Here is a 22,491-nt window from a genome sequence, read left to right as displayed (position 1 = left end):
TGATCTACTGGCTATGAAAGATATATACGATGGCATGGTGACCGGGACTCAGGAACTGAATATTCAAGGATATTCAGTGTTGAGAAGGACCAGATAAGTGGAAGAGAGGGTGGAGTTCTGCTGATAATAAGGGATGGCATCAGTACATTAGTGAGGGGGGATTTCAGATCACAAGAACAAAATGTGGCATCTGTTGGGGTGGACTTCAGAAACAGCAAGGGCAGAAGATATTAGTTGAGTTACCTAAAAGCCATCAAATAGTTGTGGTAGTAAGGGGCATAGTATTAATCAGGAGAGGGGCGACGTATGTAACCTGAACAACACATGACTACATGTATACTGGGTAAATCACCGGAGCCCAGAGGCTGTGGAGGGCACATTTCTGAAGTGTATTGGGAGGAGTTTCTGCAACAGTATGGTGATGTGACCAAAAGGAGAATATCTAGTCTCAGTAATAAAAAAGGGCTAATTAAAATCTTGTTGAGAAAGAACTATTAGCAATGAGGGAATCACAACGTGATCCAATTTTACATCATGTTTGAAAGTGTGGGTAGATCAATCTGAAGCAAGTCTGTTCAATTTGAATAAGGGAAATTATAAAGGCTGAGATGAACCAGGGAAATGTGTTAAAATGCATGACTCTACAAGGTCTTCGAAGAACTACAACATACAGCAGAGATACACTCCTTCAAAGTGCACCAACTCAAAAAAGATCAAACAAAAGAAGTTCAGGATTGTATAAGATTAAAAGACCTTTCACAGCAAAGAAACAGCAAAGTGAGGTTTATAAAATATATCAAAGGAGGACCAAGAAACAGATAAGAAAAGAGAGAATAAAATATGAATGTACTGTCATTATAAAACATTAAAATGTACTGTAAAAGATTCTATAGGTAAGTAAAAAGGATTCATTTGACTAAAATAAATGTGGGTCCAATACAGAGTGTCAGGAGAAACAGAGAAATGCCAGCAAAGTTATATAATTACTTTGTGTCTGTTTTTTAACTGAGAAAGAATAAAAGAGTTCCCAGGATTACAAGTCCAGGGAGAATGAGGAGTTGAAGGAAATTATATCAGGAAGAAGATTGTTTTGGAGGAATTAAGGAGCTGAAAGTTATTGTGTTTCTGGAACCTGATGGTCTACATCGCAGAGTGTTGAAGGAAGTGACTATATATTGGTGATGATCTTCCACAATTCCACAGATTCTAGAATTTCTTGCAGATTGGAAGGAAGCAAATGTCACCTCATTATTTCAGAAGAGAGTGAGAGAGAACAGGGAATGACAGATTTGGCAACCTTATGTCAGTATTAGGGAGAACTCAAGAATGCTTGGTAAAGGACGCAATAAATGCACACTTTCTGATTGAGCAGAGTCAGGCATGGATTTGTAAATGGCAAATTGTGTTTGACAAACCTGCTGGGGTTTTTGAAGATATTATTCACACGATTGATGAAGGAGAGCTGATGGACATGGTGTTCTGAGATTTTCAGAAGTGCTTTTGATGAAGTCCCCTACAGGAGGCTGGTTGGAAAGATTAAAGCACGCAGTATGGGAGGCAATGTACAGGTATGGGTTAATGATTGGCTGGCAGACAAAAATAGACAGTAGGAATAAATGGGTCATTCTGGTGTTAGTCAGGATGTAAGTAGTGGGCTATCACAAAGATCAGCACTTAGTGATCCCTGACTATTCATACACATCATTGATTTGGATGTGGGGACTAAATATAATCTTTCCAAGTCTACAGATGATACAAAGCTAAGTGGGAATGTGTGTCGTGGGGAAGATGTACAGTGTCTTCAGGAAAAGGCTTAGCAAATGGACAAGACTATGGGAGATAGGATATAATGTGGAAAGAGGTGAGGTTTGGTAGAAGAAACAGATAGCTAGAGTGGTACTTAAATGGTAAGATGTTGGACATGTACAAAGGGTGTCCTTATCGCTAAGTCACTGCAGACGCGGCAAGCTGTTATAGAGTCGTACAGCACAGAAACAGACCCTTCAATCTATGTCGGACATAATCCCAAACTAAACTGGTCCCAACTGCCTGCTCATGGGCTATATCCCTCCAAACCTTTCCTATTCATGTATCTATCCAAATGTATTTTAAACGTTGTAATCTTACCCACATCCACAGCTTCATCAGGAAGCTCATTCCACATGCAAGCCACCAACTGCGTAAAAAAAAATGCCTCTCGTATCTTTTGTAATTCTCTCTTCTCTCACCTTAAAAATGGGGCCCCTCATCTTGAAATCTCCCATCCTAGGGAAAGGACAACTACCATTAACTCTATCTATACCCTTTGTTACGGTCCAGCCAGGCCCTCTCAAAATATTTTAAGAAGGTAGCCCTGACCCTACCTTTTTCTTATTTTAAAGTAGGTGTGATGCAGCTGGTCAAACCACTCGGCTTTGGGTAAAACAGAATTTATTTAAAACTCTGCGGTTGAAACACAAACAAATGAAAACAGAATTTAGAATTACCTAACTATTGGAATACTTAACTGACTCGACACAACAACTTAACTGAGGAATTGTTCTAATTCCAGTAACATCCTATTCACACACCCCTTGGCAAAAGGTAAATTCAAACACAGGTTCTTACAGGCTGGAGAGATTTCAGAGAGAAATGTCAGCCAGGAAACATAAGCTGAAGCACGGGACCTTTTGCACTCGAGCAGCTTCTGCTATATCTAAACCAAACTAGAAAAAATCTGGACTGGGAGAACGGGCCACTCCCCTGCCATTGTCAAACTAGACATTTCAGCACCTCTGCCTTTACAACCTCTCCTGTAAAATTAAACCTAAGCACAAAATAACCTTTTTGAAATGACAGGATCATGATTCCCTTATTATTTTAGAAACTTCTATTAGGTCACCTCTCAATCTCCTACGCTCCAGTGAAAAAGTCCCAGCCTTTTAGCCTTTCTTTAAAACTCAAACCTTCAACACCCGGCAACATCCTGGTAAATTTTTTCTGATAGTATTCTTGATAGTACTCTCCAGCTTGATCGTACCTTCCCATAACTGGGTGACCAGGACTGGACACAGTATTCCAGAAGAGGCCTCAATAATGTTCTGTACAAACTTAACATGACTTCCCAACTCCTATACTCAAAGGATTAAGCAATGAAGGCACGATTGCCAAATGCCTTTATACCCATCCTGTCTACATGTGACACAAACTTCAAAGAATTACGTCCCTGCACCCCTAGATCCCTTTGCTCTACAACACAACCCGAGGCCCAACCATTAATTGCATAAAAGTGAGGTCTGCAGATGCTGGAGATCAGAGCTGAAAATGTGTTGCTGGTTAAAGCACAGCAGGTCAGGCAGCATCAGGAAATTCCACACACATCATCTATTGCATCCGCTGCACCCGATGTGGCCTCCTCAATATTGGGGAGACAGGCCGCCTACTTGCGGAACGCTTCAGGGAACACGTCTGGGACGCCCGGACCAACCAACCCAACCAACCCGTGGCTCAACACTTTCCCTCCCACTCCACCGAGGACATGCAGGTCCTTGGACTCCTCCATCGCCAGAACATAACAACACGACGGTTGGAGGAAGAGCGCCTCATCTTCCATCTGGGAACCCTCCAACCACAAGGGATGAACTCAGATTTCTCCAGTTTCCTCATTTCCCCTCCCCCCACCTTGTCTCAGTCGATTCCCTCGAACTCAGCACCGCCTTCCTAACCTGCAATCTTCTTCCTGACCTCTCCGCCCCCACCCCACTCCGGCCTATCACCCTCACCTTGACCTCCTTCCACATCTGCATCGCCCCTCCCCCAAGTCCCTCCTCCCTACCTTTTATCTTAGCCTGCCTGGCACACTCTCCTCATTCCTGATGAAGGGCTGTTGCCCGAAACGTCGAATTTCCTGTTCCTTGGATGCTGCCTGACCTGCTGCGCTTTAACCAGCAACACATTTTCAGCATTAATTGCATAAGCCCTGCTCTTGTTTGTTTTACCAAAATGCAATACCTTACAATACCGTCCTCCATTTCTCAGCCTATTGACCCATTTGACCAAGATCCCTTTGTTATCTTAGAAAATCTTCTTCACTATTTGTTAGAAACAAAATTCAATAAAATTTAGACGAGACCACCAAAACTGGAAACAAGACAATTTATTACGGACTTGCAAGTACGAGCTGCAATTGCACAAGACAAATGAGCAAATTAGAACTGAGGTTAGTGTACAGTTATACCCTTTGAGCTGAGTGAGGTCATCTCTCCAGACTCCTAATTACCCAATCTCTCTTACTGTGCCAGACCACTACCCAGCTGCGCCCCACCCTTGTTACTTCCCCCTTCCCCAGGTTGGCAACCTTCCTCTCTATAAGTGCTGACACATACATTCATTTTGTCGACAGTACATCTAGATCTGGTTTAACATTTTGTATCAATTCTGCTGGTACATTCCATCCTCGGACATTTCATTAACTTGTATCATTTTGTAGGCATTCCAGTTATCTCAGCTTTTTGCTAAAAGCATAATTTTACCAAAAAGAACTCTTTGTTATAGTAATTACACACCAAAGTTAGCATTTAATTAACCACAATTATACACTGAAAAGTCCCTAAATACCTGCAGGGTTAATAGTTCTCTTGCTGTATCCCTTTTCTGTATGCTTTTTCTATATCTGTAAAAACAACACTTTTCCCCATTTCTAACACTATCTACTATGCCACCAATTTTGTTATCGTCTTCAAACTTACTAACCAAGCCTCCTATATTTTCATGCAAATCATTTATACAAATGACAAATAAATGAGAACCCAGAACCAATCCATGTGGAACATTGCTGGTGACTAGCATCCACTCCGAAAGGCAACTCTCCACTATTATTCACTATTATTCTGTCTCCCACCTCAAGCGACTCTCTGTGTGGAGTTTGCATATTCTCCTCGTGTCTGCGTGGGTTTCCTCCAGGTGCTCCGGTTTCCTCCCACAGTCCAAAAATGTGCAGGTCAGGTGAATTGGCCATGCTAAATTGCCCATAGTGTTAGGTGAAGGGGTAAATATAGGGGAATGCGTCTGGGTGTGTTGCGCTTTGGCGGGTCAGTGTGGACTTGTTGGGCCGAAGGGCCTGTTTCCATACTGTAAGTAATCTAAAGTAATCATTAAGCCAATTTCGTATCCAGTTGACAAGCTCACCCTTAATCCCACGTGACCTAACTTTACTAATTAGTCCACCATGCAGAACCTTGTCAAAGGGCTTACTAAAGTCAAAGTAAACAACTTCCACTGCTCTGCCCTCATCAGTCCTTTCGATAACGTCCTCAAAACACTCAATCAGGTTTGTGAGATATGATTTTCCTCATACAAAACCAAACTGACTATCTTTAATCAATGTTTGCCCCTCTAAATGTCCTTTTTTTATAATCACCTCCAACAATTTACTCACAACCGAAGTCAGACTCACAGGTGTATAGCTCCGTGAGTTCTCCTTACAGTCTTTCTTCAACAAAGATCCAACATTAGCCACCCTCCAGTCATCAGGCACCTCACCTGTAGTTATAGATGATGCAAATACTTCTGCAAGGAATCTCACAATTTCCTCCCTTACTTCCCGCAATGTTTGAGGAAACATGACATCAGGGCCCCAATAGAATGCTGAAAGAGAATAGTGAAGTATCTCTTCAGTTGTAGAGGAGCTTGGCTCTACTGCACTGGTTGCAGTTGGTCTCTTTAACTCAGCAAAGATATTATTGTCATAGAGGGAGTGGCTCCCCAGACTTGTCTCAGGAATGGTAGGACTGGCGTACGAGGGGTGATTGGCCCACAGTTTCAAAGAATAATAGGTGATCTCATTGAAACCGACAAAATACTGAAAGGGATAGATGCAAAAAACCTTTGGTTTCTTTTATTCATTCACAGAATGGCAGCATCACTGGCCAGCATTTATTGCCCATCCCTAGTGCCCAGAGGGCCATTAAGAGTCAACCACATTGCTGTGGGTCTGGAGTCACACATAAGCCAAGCCAGTTAAGGATGCCACTTTCCTTCCCCGAAGGGCATTACTGAACCAGATGGGTTTTTTACGACAATCAACAGTTGTCATCCTTAGAATCGTAATTCTAGATTTTTATTGAATTCAAGTTCTACCATCTGCTGTGGCAAGATTCAAATGCAGGTCCTTCGACTGTTACCTGAATCTCTGGACAAATGGTCTAGTGGTAATAACACTATACCATCACCTCCCTTTGGTTGGGGAGTCTAGAACCAGGGGACACAGTTTAAAAAGGAGGGGATAGAACTTAGGACATGTCATTTTACTCAGAGAGTTGTGAATTCTTTGCCAAAAAGACCCTTAGAATCTCAGTCTTTGAATTTTTGACGTTTTTTAAGTCATAGATTGTTAGGTTTCTGATGACCAGTAGCAGTACAGGGATATGGGGAAGGGAGTGGGTAAAACACATTGAAGTATTGAATGGTGGGCCAGGTTCATTGGGGGCTGAATGGCCTCCTTCTGTACCTGTATATCATTTTGTGACTTGGACAGTGATGATACAATGAACAGCCACTGAGCGTCACTGTTGCACTTCACACTCAGCAATTCCTGCTTTCTCCCCTTTGGTCATTATACACAAACAGACACACACACGCTGACGCACACACACACACACACACACACAGACTCACACACATCGACACACACAGACACACACAGACATGCACACACACACGTACACAGACACACACAAGCTGAGGTGTTTGCTTCACAGTCACATGTCTCGCCAAGCAGCTTCTACCCTCCACACTGAAGCGGTTTTGTTCATTCAGCTCCTCACTGGTGCCTGGAGGATGAGCCCAGGTCTCAGACACTGTCCTTCTCCCGACAAGCATTGCAGGTGAGGTGGCAACCTGAAATGAGAGATGGCACGCAATTATTCCGAGACCGGCATCCATTCCATAAGTGGAGTGAGTCCGTTGTGTAAGTTATTGGCACAGCAAGATCCCATGCTGGTTCCCTGTGGAGTAATGCAGTCAGTCCCATTCCCCGCTCTCTCTCTCTCCTCTGCTAGATTATTTCCCTCAAGTGTCCATCCAATTTCCTTTTGAAATCATTCATCAAATCCAACTCTAACCCTCGTGGGCAAGTCATTACCACTCACTGTGGAAAAATGTTTTTCCTCACAGTACCTTCAACCTGGGTCCCCTAGGCGGAATGGGACTATTTGGCACCGCCCTTTTGGCGCCGATCATTTGGCCCCATCATTTTGGCTCTAAACTGTTTTGGCACTCATTACTTGGTGCTGAGCTGTTTTGGCGCCAATACATATAGATAACCGTCGTGTGAAAATTTTGGTTTGTCTCTTTTGCTTAGAACGTTTTCAGCCATTTCTGGTATGGGCTCTACAAGAAAATAGAAAGAAAATTATATTACAGCTTTCCAATGTGAAGACAGAAGGGTTTAAGTATCATCAAGGCAGTAGATGACTATTAACAATTGTTAAATGAGAAAAACATTACAAAATGAGATTTGAATCTACAGCGAGTCATTACAGCTTTGACTATCAACTCTTGCTAGTTGAGAAAATCACATCGGGTCATCAGTCTACAGTGTTCACTATAGAAAATGAAAATGTTGGCGAGGAAGGTACAGAGATACTTGCATCTAGACTAGAAGAGATTGAGGTTCACAAGGAAGAGGTATTAGAAATACTGCAGAGTGTGAAAATAGACAAGTCCTCTGGGCCAGATGGGATCTATCCTAGGATCCTCTGGGAAGCAAGGGAAGAGATTGCCGAGCCTTTGGCATTGATCTTCAAATCATCATTGTCTACCGGAATAGTGCCTGAGGACTGGAGGATAGCAAATGTGGTTCCCTTGTTCAAAAAGGGTAGTAGAGACAACCCTGGTAATTACAGACCAGTGAGTCTCACTGCAGTTGTTGGTAAAGTGTTGGAAAAGGTTATAAGAGATAGGATTTATAACCATCTAGAAAAGAATAATCTGATCAGGGACAGTCAGCATGGTTTGTGAAGGATAAGTGGTGCCTAACAAATCTTATTGAGTTTTTTGACAAAGTAACCAAACAGGTTGATGAGAGTAAACCGGTTGATGTGGTGTATATGGATTTCAGCAAGGCGTTCGATAAAGTTCCCCACGGTAGGCTATTATACAAAATGCAGAGGAATGGGATTGTGGGAGATATAGCAGTTTGGATCAGTAATTGGCTTGCTGAAAGAAAACGGAGGGTTGTAGTTGATGGAACATGTTCATCTTTGTGTCCAGTTACTAGCGGCGTACCACAAGGGTCGGTGTTGGGTCCACTGTTGTTCGTCATTTTTATAAATGACTTGGATGAGGGCTTAGAAGGGTGGGTTAGTAAATTTGTGGACGACACTAAGGTTGGTGGAGTTATGGATAGTGACGAACGATGTAGTAGGTTGCAGAGAGACATAGATAGGATGCAGAGTTGGGCTGAGAGGTGGCAAATGGAGTTTAATGTGGACAAGTGTGAGGTGATACACTTTGGACGGAGTAATTGGAATGCAAAGTACTGGGCTAATGGTAAGATTCTTGGGAGTGCAGATGAGCAGAGAGATCTCGGTGTCCATTTACACAGATCCCTGAAAGTTGCCAACCAGATTGACAGGGTTGTCAGGAAGGCATACAGTGTTTTGGCCTTTATTAATAGAGGGATTGTGTTCCAGAACCAGGAAGTTATGCTGCAGCTGTACAAAGCTCTGGTATGCCACACTTGGAGTATTGTGTACAGTTCTGGTCACCACATTATAAGAAGGATGTGGAAGCTTTGGAAAGGATGCAGAGGAGATTTACTAGGATGTTGCCTGGTATTGAAGGAATGTCTTATGAGGAAAGGCTGAGGGTCTTGAGGCTGTTCTCGTTAGAGAGAAGAAGGTTGAGAGGCGACTTAATAGAGACATACAAGATAATCAGAGGGTGAGGTAGGGTGGACAGGGAGAGCCTTTTTCCAAGTATGGGGGCGGCAAACACGAGGGGACACAACTTTAAAGTGAGGGGAGATTTAAGGGTATGGAATGCTTTGCCTGCAACAGTTGTAGATTCACTAAGTTTAAGTGCATTTAAGTCATCATTGGACAGGCATATGGACGTACATGGAATAATGTAGGTGGGATGGGCTTCAGATTAGTATGACCTAGTATGAAGCACCTGTACTGCGCTGTAATGTTCTATGTTCTTTTTTAACCAAACAAGACTTTTTTTTAATTCTGAATTGGCGCCAAAACAGCTCAGCGCCAAAGTAATGAGCGCCAAAATAGTTTAGAGCCAAAACGGTGGGGCCAAATGAGTGATGCCAAAAGGACGGTGCCAAAACGTACCCGACCCTCCCCTAGGCCCTGTACCATCAGCCAATGGGAGCAGCTTTCTTTGTTTCCCTTGTCCAAACCCCTGATAATCCCATCCACCTCAATCAAACCTCCCCTCAACCTCCTTTGCTCCACGGAGAACAAAGAGGAAGTGAGGGCCGCAGATGCTGGAGAGTCAGAGTCGAAAAGTGTGGTGCTGGAAAAGCACAGCGGGGCAGGCAGCATCCGAGGGGCAGGGAGAGCCAACGTTTCAGGCATGTGGAGGGGGGGGAGGGGAGCTACAAGATAAAAGGGGGGGTGGGGGTGGGACTGGAGGGGCAAAACAGCTGGGAAGGTGATAGGGGGATGCAGATGGGTGGTAACTGTGATAGGTTGGTGGGGAAGGTGGTGTGGTTAGGTGGGAAGGAAGATGGACAGGTCAAGAATGTCGTGTCGACTTGGAGGCTTGGATCTGGGATGAGGTGGGGGGAGGGGAAATTTGGAAACGAGTGAAGTCAGTGTTGATGCTATGTGGTTGAAGGGTCCCAAGGTAGAAGATGAAGCCTTTCCCCCAGCTTCCCCAACTGAACCTTGTCAGTAAATTCCCTCCTCACTGGGCCCATTCTGGTAATCTCCCCTGCACTCTCTTGAGAACTCTCACATCCTTCCTTGAGCGTGGAGACCAAAAGTTGGCACCAATCTCTAGGTAGGCCCTAACTAGAACTTAGACTCTGCAGCCTGATCTGTAAGAACACAAAGGGACATTTAACTGCCTCTTGGATAGACACATGGAAGATTGTACAATGAGGGGAATGTAGGTTAGTCTGATCTTACAGTAGGATAGAAGGCCGGCACAACATCAAGGGCTGAAGGGACTTGTTCTAGTAATATTTGCTAAATGCAGTCAAACAGAAATGAACCTGTCCATAAGATCTTGGATTTGTTTTCAATCATGAATAACTTGTAGACAAAATTGATTACAACATATCCCAAAATAGAATCACTACAGGGGGGAAGGGGGCTGTTCCTCCCATCAAGTCTGCATGACTCTTTGAAGAGCGTTCCCAAACCTCACCCTATCCCCATGACCTTGAATCCACCTAGCCTGCGCATTACAGAGCAATTTAACAGAACCAATCCACCCAACCTGTACATCATTAATTATGGAAGGAAATTGGAGCACTTGGTGGAAACCCACACAAAACAGGGAGAACATACAAACTCCAAAGCGACATGTTGCTCAAGGCTAGAATCCAACCCGGGTCACTAGCACCATGAGGCAGCAGTGCTAACCATTGAGCCACTGTGTCCTGGTTTGACAACTGAGAAATAACATTGCAAAACAAGAAACAGTCTTTCTAATAGAGAGGCCTAGTGTTGACCGAAGCATAGCTTCATTTGGATATGGGAACCACATGCAACATTTCCAGTTTGATGATGACACAAAATATGGCGGGATTGTGTGTTGAGAGGAGGAGGCAAGGAGGCTTCAAGGTGATTTAGACAAGTGGACTAAGTGGGGGGAAAAAACGTGGTGAAACGTAAAGTTATTCACTGCAGTGTGAAAACCAGAAAGACAGAATATTATTTGAATGGTGATATATTGGGAAGTGTAGATGTGCAAAGGGATCTGGGAGCCTTTGTACGTCAGTCAATGAAATCAGACAGGCAAGTAATTAGGAAAGCAAAGATATATTGACCTTGATTGCAAGAGCATTGAGTTCAGAAGTTGGAATGACTTAGTGCAATTAAACAGGGCTTTGGTGAGACCACACCAGTGTACAGTTTATGTCTCCCCACCAAAGACAGGATATACTTGCCATTGAGGGAGTATGTGGGGCTGGTACCAGGGATGACGGGACTGTCCTATAGCAAGAGAGCAAAACTGGGCCTGGAATCACTCAAGTTTAGAAGGACGAGACAGGGGTCTGATGGAAAACTATAAAAACGGGCTGGACAGACTCAATGTAGGGAGGAGGTTTCCCCAGGGTGGGGAGTCTGGGACCAGAGGACACAGTCTCAGGGGGATATGGGATAGACCATTTCGGACTGAGATGAGGAAACATTTCTTCACTCGGACGATGGTCGATCCGTAGAATTCTCTCCCACTGAAGGCTGTGGAGGACAAGAGACTGAATATGTTCGAGAAGAAAAAGAGATAATATTTTACATTTTAACAGCATCAAGGGAGATGGGGAGAAATGGGAATACGGCATTGACAGAGAGGGTCAGCCATGGTCATACTGAATGACCCAAAGGGCCAAATGGCCTACTCCTGCTCCTAATTTCTACGTTTCACCCGAGCCAACATTGGGAACTAAACATTCCTGAACTCAGACTGAGGAGCAACACGGCGGCACGGTGGCACAGTGGTTAGCACTGCTTCCTCACAGTGCCGGAGACCCGAGTTCAATTCCCGACTCAGGCGACTGACTGTGTGGAGTTTGCACATTCTCCCCGTGTCTGTGTGGCTTTCCTCCGGGTGCTCCGGTTTCCTCCCACAGTCCAAAGATGTGCAGGTTAGGTGAATTGGCCAGGATAAATTGCCCGTAGTGTTAGGTAAAGGGATAAATGTAGGGGTATGGGTGGGTTGCGCTTTGGCGGGTCGGTGTGGACTTGTTGGGCCGAAGGGCCTGTTTCCACACTGTAAGTAATCTAATCTAATCTAAATTGGAGATAAAGATTGAAACAGTCGACTGAAAAGGAGTTCTGAAGAAGTCATCCTGGGTTCAAAACGTGAACCCTGTTTCTCTCTCGTTCCACTGATGCTGCTGAATTTCTCCAGCATTTTCTGTATTTGTTTCAGATCTCCAGCATCCGAAGTATTTTGTCTGCGTTACTATGGCTTAACGTTGAAGAAGAACTATGCTCAGGTGGTCAACAAATTTTTATGGATGAAGTAACAGCCATTCCTCAGTTTTCCAAAGTTCTGTGAAAACTGGAATGTGGTATTAACACTAACCTTGGATCACAATGGATGGGAGCAACACTATGGAAATTAGATCCACCACTTAAGCAGCTGAACACTTCCAAGTTTAACAACTCTTCCCAGTCGAGAGTGTGGTGCTGGAAAAGCACAGGTCAGGCAGCATCCGAGGACCAGGAAAATTGACGCTTCGGGGATAAGCCCTTCATCAAGAATGAGGCCTTTTGCCCGAAAAGTCGATTCTCCTGCTCTTCGGATGCTGCCTGACCCACTGTGCTTTTCCAGCAACACACTCTCAACTCTAATCTCCAGCATCTTCAGTTCTCACTTTCGCCTAACATCTTCCCTGTAGCAGGGAGACTAGAATTGAATGCAAAGGTGGCCTAAGCAATGCCCTGTACAGGGAAATCTTTTTTCCCTGATGGGTAACAGACCAAGTGAGGCTCCCATGGGACATCCCATTGGGGCAGCACAGAGGCTCGGTGGTCAGCATTGCTGCCACACACAGCGCCAGGGTCCAGGGTTCAATTCTAGCCTCGGGTAACTATCTGTGTTGAGTTTGCATGTTCTCCCCATGTCTGCATGGGTTTCCTCCCCCAGTCCAATGATGTGCATGATAGGTGCCTGGGCCATGTTAACTTACCCATAGTCTCCAGAGATGTGCAGGCTGGGTGGATTATGGCTCGGGAATAGAGGGTTATCGGAAGGGGGGTGGTGTGGTGTGGGTGGGATGCTCTTTGGGGGCCAGTGTGGGCTTGATGGGCCGAATAGCCTGCTTCCATACTGTAGGGATTCAATGATTTCCACACACGTTTACATCTGTCTGACTTGGGAGTGCTGATTTCACTTGGAAATTGCTGCATGGGTCACCCAGGGATTGGCAAGACTTCAGGCAAGTGGATTCAAACATCCCAGCCAGACAGGAGTGACCTTAGAAAATTTGTAAGCGGGTTACAGAAGGTTGTCTCCTTTTTTGGTTCTGAGAAGGATTAAGAAATTAAATGGAAAGTGCAGAGACTGCTTCTGTCAGATGAACCTGATCATTCTCATTTCAAACAGACATCTGTTTTGTTGATTGATTTGAAAGTAATCCATGAGCTGGCTTGATTGTAATTTCTGCTCATGCTTGAAGGCAGATTTCATTTTGAGCTATTCAAGATGATTAAATTCTCTCTTCTTCAAACGCATCCAGTGAAGAAAATGAAGACTACGCTGAGAGGTCCCTGTACAAAGTGGAAAACATGGAAGTCTCCTTCATAAAGTGTCTGTGAACTTTACACTCTCCATGGTAGTGCACAGATTGGATTCCGGTTCCTGCCTGCTGCACCAATGTAGTTCCCGGTGATTACAAAAGAGATAGACTCAGCAAGATTAATTTGCCTTAATGTATTCCTGTTTCCATGGCAGGGAACAGCACATTGATGAATTTGTTTCTTACATATTTGTGCAACAGGAAAATGCCAACATTTATGTCTAGGCAGGCTGGAGGATTTGACTCCACCCACCAATTCCCCATTCCCCCCCCCACCAGAAGAGTTGGGAGGTGTTTTATCCCATAGATGGCAACAAGTGCAGGTAGATAGGATAGTGAAGAAGGCGTTTGGTATGCTTTCCTTTACTGGTCAGCATATTGAGTACAGGAGTTGGGAGGTCATGTTGCGGCTGTACAGGAAATTGGTTAGGCCACTGTTGGAATATCGCTTGCAATTCTGGTCTCCTTCCTATCAGAAAAATTAGATTACTTACAGTGTGGAAACAGACCCTTCAGCCTTCAGCCCAACAAGTCCGCACCGACCCGCCGAAGCGCAACCCACCCAGACCCATTCCCCTACACCTAACACTACAGGCAATTTAGCATGGCCAATTCACCTAACCTGCACATTTTTGGACTGTGGGAGGAAACCAGAACACCCAGAGGAAATCCACGCAGACACAGCAAGAACGTGCAAACTCCACACAGACGGAGGTGGGAATTGAACCCGGGTCTCTGGCGCTATGAGGCAGCAGTGCTAACCACTGTGCCGCCCACAAAGATGTTGTGAAACTTAAAAGGGTTCACAAAAGATTTACAAGGATGTTGCGAGAGTTGGAGGATTTGAGCCTGAACAGGTGAGGACTGTTTTCCCTGGAGCGTCGGAGCTGAGGGCTGACCTATTAGAGATTTATAAAATCATGAGGGGCATGGGTAGGGTAAATAGGCAAAGTATTTTCCCTGGGGTCAGGGAGTCCAGACCTAGAGGGCATAGGTTTAGGGTGAGAGGAGAAAGATATAAAAGAGACCTAAGAGGCAACTTTTTCACGCAGAGGGTGGTACGTGTATGGAATGAGCTGCCAGAGGAAGTGGTGGAGGCTGGTACAATTGCAACATTTAAAAGCATTTGGATGGGTATATGAACAGGAAGGGTTTGGAGGGATATGGGGCGGGTGCTGGCAGGTGGGACTAGATTGGGTTGGGAGATCTGGTCGGCATGGACGGGTTGGACCAAAGGGTCTGTTTCTATGCGGTACATCTCTATGACTCTAAGAGGCCACTGTGACTGCCAGAGACGGCCAAGGGGCTCGGCAGTGTCACCACAGAGCCTGCACCAGGCTCACGGGAAAATGAATGTTGTAGCTGTACAGGACATTGGTTAGGCCAGCTTTAGGAGACTGCAATCAATTCTGGTCTTCCTGCTACAGGGGAGATGTTGTTAAACTTGAAAGTGTTCAGAAAAGATTTGCATGGTTGTTTCTGGGTTGGACGGTTTGAACTATCGAGAGAGGCTGAATGAGCTCGGTTAATTTTCCCTGGAGCATCGGAGGTTAAGGGGTGACCTTATAGAGGTTTATAAAACCATGAGGGGCATGGATAAAGTGAACAGCCAAGGTCTCTTTTTTTTCCCGGGGTGGGGGAGTCCAAAACTAGAGGGCACAGATTTAAGGTGAGAGGGCAACATTTTCACCCTTCAGAAGGTGGAGTGTGTATGGAATGAGCTGCCAGAGTAGAACATAGAACAGTACAGCATAGTACAGGCCATTTGGCCCTCGATGTTGTGCCTCCCTTTTAGCCTAGTCTAAGATCCAGCTAACCTACTTTCTATGTGCATATCCCAATGAGGCTCTTAAATGTCCCTAATGAAGCTGACTGTACTCTCACCTCTGGCACTGCATTCCACACACCCACCACTCTCTGTGTAAAGAACCGAAAGCTAATGCTTCCAGATAAACCTGTTGTTGTGTGATTTTTAACGTAAAGTGGTGGGGGCTGGTACGATCACAACATTTAAAAGGCATCGAAGTGGGTTTATGAATAGGAAGGGTTCAGAGGGATATGGGCTGAATGCTGGCAAGTGGGACGAGATTAATTGAGGATATCTGGTCAAAAGGAATAAGTTGGTGTGTTTCCGTGCTGTACAACCGACTCCATGAATGATTTGCCCCTTTGGGAGGGCTTATCCAGTCCGCAGTATAACAGCAGGTCAGTAGGTGGCAGCATCAGAGAGCAGAGCAACCACAGCAACAGTTACTCTGGCACTCCAAACCTGTGATATTGGCAAAAGGGGGTATTATCTGTAACCAGGCACAGTCAGCCCCTCCAGGAGAGGGAGGGCAGTGGGCTCTGTGCCCCCCAGTGAGGGTCAGCCCCTTCAGGAGAGGGAGGGCAGTGAGGTCTGTGCCCATCAGGAGAAAAGAGAGGGATATGAGATGTTAGAAAAGGAAATTGACCGGGTTTTTTTTATCCTATTGAATGAAATGTGAAATCCTTTTCGGAGAACGAACTGCTGTTTCCAGGACGTCAACAAATCCTTCAAAGCCTGTCACAAGACTCTGCAGCCGACTTCCTGCAGCTGATCTTGCTGCCAAGCATTTTTGGTTTTGCACAATCAGCGGGAGGAGATTGGAGATTTGTCGACTTTATCCCTTCCTCGGTAACCACAAAGCCCCCATGACATGAGGTTGGCCTGACTTTAACACTTTTATGGGATGACAAAGTTCACTCTACGCACCGAAACCAGCCCCGTCAACCTTCCAGTGATAGGAAACCGCAAATCCGAGCTGTGTCAGCTTTTTGTGAGAGGGCAATGGGACGTGGCCAGTGCTGAATCCCCTATGTGATTACTCTCAGCAGCAGCAGAAGGGAACACTGGTCTCGGCAGGGGTACAGTCTGAAGAAGCCCAATGCTATGCTAGTTGGTGACTGGCTCTAATAATACCCCAGCTATGCCTGTCTCTTTGTCGGTTGCATGGAATAGTCCAGATTCCGCAGTTACACCGGCACCACTCCCCACCTCTTCCTCTGCTACATTGATGACTGCATCGGCCCCATCTCATGCTCCCGCCAGGACGTTGAACAGTTCATCAACTTCACCAACACATTCCACCCCCACCTTAAGTTCACCTGGACCATCCCGGACACCTCCCTCCCCTTCCTGGACCTCTCCCTCTCCACACTGACCGACGCCACACTGACATCTTTTACAAACCCACCTACTCCCACAGCTGCCTGGACTACACCTCTGCCCAACCTGCATCCTGTAAAAATGCCATCCCTTATTCCCAATTCCTCTGCCTCCGCCGTATCTGCTCCCAGGAGGACCAGTTCCACCACAGAGCACATCAGATGGCCTCCTTCTTTAAAGACCACAACTTCCTCTCCCACGTGGTCGATGATGCCCTCCAACGCATCTCATTCACGTCCCGCACCTCTGCCCTCAAACCCCACTCCTCCAACCATGACAAGGACAGAACCCCTCTGGTGCTCACCTTCCACCCCACCAACCTCCGTATACATCGCATCATCCTCCACCATTTTCGCCACCTACAAACAGACCCCACCACCAGAGATATATTCCCCTCTGCAGCCCTATCCGCTTCCCGAAAAGACTCCCTCCGCAACTCCCTTGTCAGGTCCACACCCCCTACAACCCACCCTCCCATCCTGGCACCTTACCCTGCCGCTGCAGGAATTGCGCCCACACCTCCTCCCTCACCTCTGTCCAAGGCCCTAAAGGAGCCTTCCACATCCATCAAAGTTTTACCTGTACATCCACACATCATTTTTGCTCCCGATGCGGTCTCCTCTCCATTGGGGAGACAGGATCCCTACTCACAGAGTGCTTCAGAAAACCTACACCACCCAACCCCACTGCCCCGTGGCCAAACACTTCAACTTCCCCTCCCATTCCACCAAGGACATGCAAGTCCAGGGCCTCCTCCATCGCCACTCCCTCACCACCCGACGCCTGGAGGAAGAACGTCTCATCTTCCATCTCCAACCCCAGGGCATCAATGTGGATTTCACCAGTTTCCTCATTTCCCTTCCCCCCCCCTTATCCCAGATCCAACCTTCCAACTGGGCACTGCCCTCATGACCTATCCCATCTGTCAATCATCCTTCCCACCTATCGGCTCCACCTTCCTTTCAGACCTATCACCATTACCCGTACCTCCATCCACGCATCGCACTCACAGCTTCCTTCCCCCCAGCCCCACGTTTATCTCTCCAGCCCCTCGGATCACAGCCTCATTCCTGATGAGGCGCTTTTGTCTGAAACGACGACGCTCCTGCTCCTCGGATGCTGCCTGACCTGCTGTGCTTTTTCTGATCTCCAGCATCTGCAGTCCTCACTTACTTCTAATAATACCCAGCCTCATAGTCATTGAAATGAAACGAGCAAATCACATGGCAAATCAGTAACAGGCGCAAGGCAGTGCAGACCACAACACTCGAAGCTCTACATTATACATGGAATTTAACTTCCACTCGGATGTGAATATCGAAAGCAATTTTAATACATCTCAGCTTTAAGCTCAGTAACACATATTTACAGTTTTACATTAAATCTCAATATCTTTGTCAAGTGAATTACAAAGCAATATCCTGTGCAGCGCTCCCTCAGTACTGACCCTCCGACAGTGCAGCACTCCTTCAGCACTGACCATCTGACAGTGCAGCACTCCCTCAGTACTGACCCTCCGACAGTGCAGCACTCCCTCAGTACTGACGCCATGACAGTACAGCACTCCCTCAGCACTGACCCTCCGACAGTACAGCACTCCCTCAGTACTGACCCTCCGACAGTACAGCACTCCCTCAGTACTGACCCTCCGACAGTGCAGCACTCCCTCAGTACTGACTCTCCGACAGTACAGCACTCCCTCAGTACTGACCCTCCGACAGTGCAGCACTCCCTCAGTACTGACGCCATGACAGTGCAGCACTCCCTCAGTACTGACCATGCAACAGTGCAGTGCTCCCTCAGTACTGACCCTCCGACAGTGCAGCACTCCCTCAGTACTGACTCTCCGACAGTACAGCACTCCCTCAGTACTGACCCTCCGACAGTGCAGCACTCCCTCAGTACTGACTCTCCGACAGTACAGCACTCCCTCAGTACTGACCCTCCGACAGTGCAGCACTCCCTCAGTACTGACGCCATGACAGTGCAGCACTCCCTCAGTACTGACCATGCAACAGTGCAGTGCTCCCTCAGTACTGACCCTCCGACAGTGCAGCACTCCCTCAGTACTGACTCTCCGACAGTACAGCACTCCCTCAGTACTGACCCTCCGACAGTACAGCACTCCCTCAGTACTGACCCTCCGACAGTGCAGCACTCCCTCAGTACTGACGCCATGACAGTGCAGCACTCCCTCAGTACTGACCATCCAACAGTGCAGTGCTCCCTCAGTACTGACCCTCGACAGTGCAGCACTCCCTCAGTACTGACCCTCCGACAGTACAGCACTCCCTCAGTACTGACCCTCCGACAGTGCAGCACTCCCTCAGTACTGACGCCATGACAGTGCAGCACTCCCTCAGTACTGACCATCCAACAGTGCAGTGCTCCCTCAGTACTGACCCTCCGACAGTGCAGCACTCCCTCAGTACTGACTCTCCGACAGTACAGCACTCCTTCAGTACTGACCCTCTGACAGTGCTGCACTCCCTCAGTACTGAACCTCCGACAGTGCAGCACTCCCTCAGTACTGACCCTCGACAGTGCAGCACTCCCTCAGTACTGACCTCTGACAGTGCAGCACTCCCTCAGCACAGACCCTGACAATACAGCACTCCCTCAGCACTGACTCTCCGACAGTGCAGCACTCTTTCAGCGTTACAGCGAAATAATAGCGCTGGTATTTGTGCTGAACGCAGTGAACCCACGCCTTTGTGAGAGACTAGCTTCTCGCTGGCTGCTCTACAGGTGACGGGTTCAATTCCGACTCAGTGTTTGCCTGAGCGGGCAAGGCGGTTTGATTGTATCAGTTTCCAGTGCTATGTGCCAGTGCATCTTCAGAGAAAGCTGCTGTCGTGCGTTCTGACCCACAGCTGCTGCACTGGCAGAAGGGGGCTACTGTTCGCCTTTGCAGTTTGTAGTCCTGATAACAAAACAGCAAAAATAAAACATTCAACAATTTCTGGCCCTTTCTGCTTTGAGATGGCGGGGCGGGACATTTGCAAACGCTGGCAATTGAGAGATCAGGGAACTCTCCCAGTCCCGTTAGAAGCCAGGAGCTGAAGTCGGGATGTTATTTTCGGTTTGTTATGCAACGCAGAAATGGCTCTCCCTTCCCCCACTCGCCTAGTTTTTGTGTGCGAAAGAGAGAGAGAGGGAGAAGGGGGAAGGGAGGAGAAGATAGATAGAAAGAGAGAGGGGGGGGGCGGGGGGAGGGATCTGAGCAATGGAAATTTCCTCCAGTCACTAGTCGCTCAACATGAGTCTGCTGCACGAAGCGATCACGTTTCGCCGGCGCCAATGAGCGCCCTGGACATATTATAAATGTAGGGCCTTTTCCTTCATATACCCCAAGTACCTCCCGAACCCTTTTGCAATGTGGATCTGAATGTGATAACAACAGAGCGAAGGATAGCGAAGAGGACCCGAATTACCTGTACCAACACATCAGAAAAGGTAACTGACCCTAAACCCACCGGGAAGGGAGAGTGAGTCACTGAATCCATCATCACTCTGTTTGCTTTCAGAGTTAGCCTGTTTTCTGTTGCTGTTGCTGCAGCTGCTGCTTCAGTATGTGTTGCTGCTACTGTTTTCTGTTTTAGTTTTTTTAAAAAAAAACACAATCTTCTGCGAACACAAACAAACGTGATGTTTTTTTTTCCCCCCTCCCCTCCTCCTCCCAGTATCTCCGACTTCAGTAAGATTGTCCCGGAGAAGCGACACTTGTTATTTGTAATAATTGGGCGTTTTGTTTTTGTAGTCAATTTGTGCTGGAGAATGCGGATCTCACGGTGTTTCCTGTTTCTGGTAAAAAAATGTGGCAATGTCCAGCCGACGAATTGGCGGAACCAACATGTAGGTTTAACTCAGCAGACTCGAATAAGGGGGTTCAGGAATTTGTTGAGTTCGATTGGGGGGGAAGGAGGTGCTGCTAGTGGTGATGGCAAGTTATGCATGGCCTGATTTGCATGCGTCAGAGTTGATCAGGTTTGGGCAAAAAAAAATATTTTAATTGGGGCTTGCTTTAAAATAAAATGTTGCATGTTCCAACGCCGGATGGTCTCAGTTGCAATGAGAATGTAGCGAGGGGCTGGGGTGTTTTTTTTTGCATGCTCCGTGATGCAGGCCTGGCTCTGCGTGGCAGTGATGATCCAGAGGGTCTGTAGATGGACTGCCTGCAGAAACCCCCCCTCTGTGTGGGGCAGGCTTGGGGGCTATCCTCAAACGGTGCCCTTGCCACACCCCGTCACGCCTATCTGGATACGTGTAAGTCAACATCTGTTGGTATTTCCCCCCCCCCCCCTCAGTCTCTCTCCTGTCTCTGTCTGGGATCTGTACAGCCGCCATAAACCTTCTCTTTCAACCCCCCCCCCCTCCCCCACAAAGAAGAAGAAAATGCATTCGACAACCCTGCATGTCCCTCTGTCTAAAATCCAGCCTGGGATCTGCACGGCCGTCATAGACTTGTGTTTAAACGCTGCAAACTCTTTCCCCCCCAAATTAGAAATTGAATCTGCACCCCTGCCGAGGGAGAGGGGAATTTGAGATATTCTACACGCCTCTCCATAGGAAATCCTGGGATCTGTCCATTCCATGATGCACAATTGAATTTCCCTCCCTCTCCAGAGAGAGAGGGAAAATACACTCAGCCACCGCATTTACGCAGCGTTTAATTTTCCTTTGTTCTGCAAATTGCCGTTTTGTTTGCAATTCCTCTCTACCCGCCGTCTAGTTCTTTCTAATGAAAGCAAACAGTGGTTTAGCCCCTGCCCTGGAGAATTACAGTCCGTGCGGTTTCTCTCTCTGTCTCTGTGTGTGAGAATGCCATGTGGCTCCAGCTCTAATGCCGTCCATTTCCTTGCTGCTTTCCTCTTTTTTTTCCCCCTCTCCCCACCTCCCTCTCTGACTTTCTGGCAGACCTACAAGATGGCCACTTCAGCCAGCGCCAACCTCAGCAAGATTGTAAAGAAAAACTACATGGAGCTGCCCCAGGACGGCAAGGTGCAGGCCATGTACATCTGGATCGATGGCACTGGGGAGGCTGTGCGGTGTAAAACCAAGACCTTGGACAAGGAGCCCAAGAACATTGCTGGTAAGGGGAGCTTTCACACTCGCCTCTCTCTCTGTCTCTCCGACGTTGACTGACAGTCTCCGATTCGGATACTAAAACTGCTCTCTGATACACACTTCACCCCCTGCTCATGCTAAATGGGAGACTTCAGGGTCCCGACGTGAAGTCAAGAAACCCTGCAATAGAAGTCCCTCCCAAAACCAGCCCTTACTGCCCTCACCGAGAATACAGATCGATTGGGTAGCTTTTGTGTTGAATCACATTTGTGTGTTTAATTTTGGAGGGGGGGGGGGTGTGGGGGAGGACATTTGGTGCAGATAGGAACAGACCTATTTTTGTTGAGTGTATTCGAATGGCCTTGAGCATGTTTTATTCCTCTGCTTTTTTTTGTCAACTTGCGCTCCTTTTCCAAGTGGTCAAGTTCATGCATGTGTGGGCAGGTTATTTTAACACTTGCTACCACATCTGGTGTTCCCTTTCCACCCCAGATCTCCACTAAGGTGCACTTTTTTCTCCAGTAAGCTGCTGGGTAAGTAATGAAGAACGGGAACCTTTTTTTTTTGCCGACTTTTGTTCCCTCCTTCCCACTTTCCTTGAATGCATCCCACTCCCAAATATTCCCTTCAATGTTTACAAATAAGAGGAGTTCGGCATGCACACATCCTTTCCCAAGCTGCTCGGATGCGGAGACCAGGAGGTGTTTGGCATATTATAAGGTTGCGTGCATGCTGAGCTCTCCTCTTTTGTAAACATTTTGTGGGGGGA

The sequence above is a fragment of the Hemiscyllium ocellatum genome, unplaced genomic scaffold (genome assembly GCF_020745735.1).
Source record: "Hemiscyllium ocellatum isolate sHemOce1 unplaced genomic scaffold, sHemOce1.pat.X.cur. scaffold_932_pat_ctg1, whole genome shotgun sequence".
Taxonomy (NCBI): Eukaryota; Metazoa; Chordata; class Chondrichthyes; order Orectolobiformes; family Hemiscylliidae; genus Hemiscyllium; species Hemiscyllium ocellatum.
This window is presented reverse-complemented; position numbering follows the sequence as displayed.